Raw genomic sequence first — 6000 nt, 5'->3', positions numbered from 1 at the left:
GATTAGATTTGAATGGATTTGAACCCTTAGCCTGACGAGGACGTCAGGACTTGAACGGGGGGAGTATGTGAGGACCCGTGCGGGCGTGTGTTTAGTCCCACATCGGTTATTCGCTGGGTAGATCTTGGATATTTATACAGGATCAAGGAACCCAAATAGTAACTTCCGGCTAGCCATTTTGGGTGAGATCCTGTGTTGTTACAATACCCTTCCAAGCTGCTCAAAGTTCTGCCCCAACAACAGTAAGATCTAGCATGCGGCGCCCACCAGCTGCTATCAACCTGTCCAGAGAATATCTGATCATGAAACCCGCACTAACTGGAAGCTATATTTTTTATTTTATATCATCTGATTTGGATTTATTATATATTAAAATATGAGTGAAGAAATTTGTAGCATATCCATCATTGATTGGATTTGTTAAAAATCATAGCTAAAAATATCTTGATAAAAACATCAAAATTTGATGTTATTTTTTTATTCTTAATCCTACCTATTATTATAACAAAATAATAGTTACATACCAAATTCCAATCTTTTATTTGAATATTTATTATGGCTCACCTCTTGAATCATTTATGCATATTGAATTAGTGGACTTGTCTAGAGTCGACAAAGTCCAGCATTCAAACAATAATAAATATCCTTGCATTGATACCATCAATCACCATAGTAAGAGGAGCAATAAAGCTCTGAACCAAAGATGCCTTTTTCTGAAACAATTGATAAAATAGAGAACGGAATCTAGGGAATGTTTCTCATATGTACGTCTTCGATTTAAATATAAATAAGAGAATAATTTAAGAGTATATTTCTCATATTATTATTTTGAATTCATTCCTCCAATAGGCGTTATTGGACACTTGGGCTACGTGGCTGTGGGAAACACTGGGGCTTTGGTGTATGAGAGTGACACTCAATATTGGCGTGTGAAGCACTTATTTTGTTCCAGCGGGAGTCGGGTTCCTTTTGCGTAGGGAGAAGGGCAAGAACGAAGGGCATCAGAGAAAAAATTATAGGATAAACTTCTTATTTTACAATATTTTTTTTAGTATACATCTTACAGACGAAATTCATTAGATATAGACTTTTTCTACAAACAAAACCATCATTCATATGATTAAAAAAATTTTTAAAAAAATTATGGTACATACTATATAGCCAAATAATAAGTACTAAATAAATTAGTTATTTAATAAGTCAATATATATATATATATATATATATATATATATATATATATATATATATCTAGATAAATCGATGTATCATTTCTACAATATACAATATGATGTTCACTAGTATGTAGTATAGAGTAAAATGATATATATTTAGCAATTTAATATCCAACAACCCAATAATACCTCCTCCCCTGGCCTTGATTCTCTATTAGAGCTCCATGGAAGAAGAAGAAGGAAGAGTAGGGGTTTGGTGGTGTATTGTTTGGCTAACCATAAGGAAAGAGAGGAGAAATAGAAGAGAGAGGAGGTCCACACCTAGGCGCCAAATGGCATGATATTAAATAAGCACAAGGCACACTCAAAAAGCCGACACTTGGCACACTCTAGAGAGAGCTAGACTCCCTTTTAATGGTGTAGTATAATTTTTTTTAGCATAATCAGTATTATATACAATAAGATCTAAGCAATCCATAGTACTTTCTCTCCATTCATATTTTGAGCATTAATCTTGACATGCATTTTGTTACAGGCTTTTAGGTTTTAAGATAAGATTGTTGGAGTAGTTGGATGCTTTTGTTGATTGCGCTTGTGATGCAAACAAGTTTTTGATTTTTCCAGTTTCTTCCTTCTTAATATTCTCTTAAAAATATTTATGTTAAAGAATTCTAATTTTTGAAATTAAAATTTTAATTTTATAAGAAAAGCTTTTTAAAATTATATGATCAAAATTTTCCAGAATATAGCAATGCCAAATACTGCAAATACTTTGAAATATATTTGGAATGATTTACGAACATCTTTAACTTTATGTGTTTTGCCTTTTGCTTTTAATATGATTATATTTTGGACCTCATTGATAGGAGTTATACATTGGTACTTTAATTGTTCCATTGTTGTAAAATTTTTGGACTTACTTCGTATAAGTTTTGTGATACTTTGGTTCTACTCTTTAAGGGTTAAGTACAGTGCTTCTAATCCTTTATAAGGATAAGATGGATATAATCATGTAGATTGCTTAGTCGAAAACTAATTTAAACGATTTTGTAAAATATGGTTATTTAGCAATATGTGATGTCTTGGTAATGAACTTCCTACTTACGTTAAGAGGGATTATTTGGTTGGTGTACCTAGCTTGTTAAAAGTCTTTTGTTAAAAAGTATACTAAAATTTATTGAAAGATATTTTTTGTAAGTTTGTGATAGATAAAATCTAAGAAAAAATAGGCCTTCCACTTTTTGATAAATGTATAGATATAAAGCCCTCATACAACTTCATCTTATCTTGTACCACACCAAAAAATAATAATAAAAATAATAACAACTCTTCGAGTTACCCAAAAGTTGGTAGGGCCAGGGGTGCGTTCGGATGGTTGCGGAAAGCAGAAGCAACAGGGAGAGAGAGACCCAGAAAGCTAATCATCGTGGCCGCGAGCGGGTGGTGATTTGCTGCCTCATTACGAACAGCATATGGCACTGCTGTTTGGTCCAATCACAGCCGTTCGCAGGAGTATGGACGGCAACGATTGGACCAAAAAAACATAGGACATCACGGGCCCACGGGGGGATGACCGGAGTAGGTGACGGGTTGCAACATCATGTCGACATTGTTGGAAAAAATAAACTAAGGACTGTCGAGATCTGAAAGAAATAAAAAAAACACTTGCGTGATTAAGTCCCCGAGTTTCGGGAGGCCGCGATATTTTTGGAGGGCGCGCCGCAGCCACGAGCCAATGCTCTTGAACGGGCCCAACGGCTTGGTATATATATATATTTTTGGTACATAGACGGGCTCACACGACGGGTATGAATATGGCTAATGGTGAATGGGTCCAACGCCTTAGTATTTTTAACGTGGAATGGTGAACAGGAGAACAAACTTTATACGCAATAGACCACACATATGCTTTTTTTTATTTTTCTGAAAATAAAAGCACGTCTCGGCCTCGTGGTCACGCCTAACAGACACGAGACTATGAGTGGAAGAATGATTTATCTTTTTTTAACGATATTAATTATTAGATCGTATATTGCACAATTCTCAAAGTATTTTGAACTTTTTTCTCAAGATCTCGAAATAATGTTATTTGATCTAATGGTTGACATCACAAAAGTAGGTGAATCATTCTTTCGTATGAAAAATGCAACTTCAACCAAAATAATCGGTGTTCTTGAAAAAATATTTTTGTTTAATTTTTAGTAGACAAAAAAAATGTTTAGTAAAGAAAACTACTATAAATCATCAACCATATCGCTAACCAGATCACCAATTTTAAACGAAAGTAACTAACCATCCAGGACGTGATTGACACTACCTACTTGTCCGTATCAATCTTTGGTCGCCACATAGGGTTGATAGATTGAGTAGTGATGGGTGGGTGATTTTAGCAACATTTTTAAGTATTTAGCTTACTTAGCAACATTTTTAAGTATTCAATTTGCTTTATGATGAAAAAAGAGTTATATTCCCCATTGGAGAGAGGTTTTGATTTGAGATGAATAAATATTTTCTTTTAAAAATATTTTTATTTAATTTTTAATAGATAGTACATGTTAAGTAAAAAAATGCTAAAGATCATCCATCATACCGTTGATCTTGTATGAAGGTGATTGCAGTACTACAACAATCTTTGGCTACCATATGAGATTGATGAATTGATCGGTGACATGGGTGATCAATAAAAATATTTATAAGAAAAAAATAGGTTGGAGGAGTAATGTTTTTCTCTTATTTTATATTTTTTATAAAAAATTGTGATAAAAAAAATTCCTGTGCCATTTAAAGTATAAAAGAGATTGAGAACTAACAATTATTTTAAGTACTAGTTTGGGAGAGCATATGCCACATGTACCTCTTACAAATTATTGAAGAATGGTACACAACTTAGAAATTGGTCATAAAACGCTTATATAGTTACTAAATCATGACATGCAATCTAGAAAGACATGTCCACATAGCGTTGCCAATCTTATGAATGCACTATATAGAGAAGGGGGGGGGGGGGGGGGGGAGAGAGAGAGAGATAAAGGGATGGACTTGGCTATACTTGTGGATCTCTACAAAGATTTAGTTACACATCAATGATCTGAGTTATTGATGTGACCTACTATTTCTAAACTACTTATCCACCAAAAATTATATAATTTGGAGATCTCTGGCCTATACATCAAGTGATCAAAAAATATATATCATATTATTTAGATTGTTCAATTTTTTTAACCACTTAATGCTTAAGTTAAGCATCTCTTAATTATATAATGTTCGGTATGTAAGCAATTTATAGGTAGTAGATCATATTCAATAGCTCGGACGTCGATATAGAACCCTATCATTCAATCTAGGCTTGACCAATTCTGAGTAGAGATCTACTCGAGTGTAATCAAATCTAGCTCTCTCTTTATATATATATATATACAACCCTATCTTCTATTTTATACCCTCCTTCTCTCTCCCTACAGCCTAGGTCAAAGCCTAGGCTGTTGATGGATCAAGCCTGGTGCTTGTGGAACCAAATACTGAGCAATGGGATTTAGAAGGGGGAAATCGAATCCTTGCCCCTTCCTAATGGAACGTGCTCTTACCATCCAAACTAATATATGTACATAGATAGGGGGAGATTGTTAAGTAGTTGGGAATGATGCACACAATAGTTTCAAACTTCGGCATATGAGAAAAGAGAGCCCTAAAAACAGAGTGTTGTCCCACGAGATGAAAGAAATTTTAGAAGGCTAAAAGCCTATTTGGAAAATCCAATAAGATTGGTCTGGATTGTCTATGAAAATAGAACCTGTCAACTTACTCAGCCTCTTGTTTTCTCAAGCCCGTTCTACTACTAACCTAAATTCTATCTATCGGCTTGTTAGACTGCAGGATTAAAAAAAAAAGAGAGATTTTTTTTTCTCACATGATTTGAGATAAAGAGGGATTGAGTTTATATCCTTGATCCAACGAAAAATCCAACTCAATACTGCTGAATTTTCTAAACAAACCCTAAATATTAATATATTCACTATTTTATAAAAAAAATAAAAACAGAAGCTAACAGTCTTGTACGGATACCATGACACCTCAAGGAAGCAAAACACATGCAAGCAGGCATGCAAACACAGAGGGCTGAAGCAGGAAATGAAACAACAGCTGCAATTAATTCATATATCCACACGAAAAACTTGGTATAAATCCATCGATCATCATTTATATTGAAATCTTACTCATGAACTCCGCAGATACAAACTTCGAATGCAAATCTTGAGCACTCCAAATAAAATTGACTTAATGGCTGATTCAACATATATTGAACAAATTCAACAATTCAAACTGATTATCTACAAAGCACAACCATAATCATCAAGCCTTATCTCTACTTTTTGGAGTCAATTTTATGCATCATAATTCATCAACCATTCCTATCGACATCAAAAGAAACTTGATGCAGCAAAAATCATGGCATTTTTAGCAAGGAACAAGAAACATTAAAAACAATAAAGGTTGAATCAGTTGGATAGGATAGGCTCCTTCAATCTTCTCATCATATGATAGATGTAACATGAAAAATCACCAAACTTCAATCTTGACCACCATCAAAGCATAGAAACAAATGAGGAGAAAGCCTTTAGCCATGACCATAAATCTATCTGGCCAAACAATGCTGCCTTCAAGAAATCAGAGAGCACGGCACCAAAAGAAAAGGGGAAAGAGAAAAACACCAGTATCTGCATCAAAAATTCAAAAAGTTTACATCCCAGGGCTCCTCAAAATTTCATTCTGTAGGGAAACAGGTTTTAATCCTCAATAAAAAGCATCATTTCTTAGATAGTTTACA

The sequence above is a fragment of the Phoenix dactylifera genome, chromosome 17 (genome assembly GCF_051530095.1).
Source record: "Phoenix dactylifera cultivar Ajwa chromosome 17, Ajwa_hap1_PhDact_Kaust_v1.1, whole genome shotgun sequence".
Taxonomy (NCBI): Eukaryota; Viridiplantae; Streptophyta; class Magnoliopsida; order Arecales; family Arecaceae; genus Phoenix; species Phoenix dactylifera.
The sequence above is the reverse complement of the archived record's forward strand: the minus strand, read 5'-3'. Positions refer to the sequence as shown.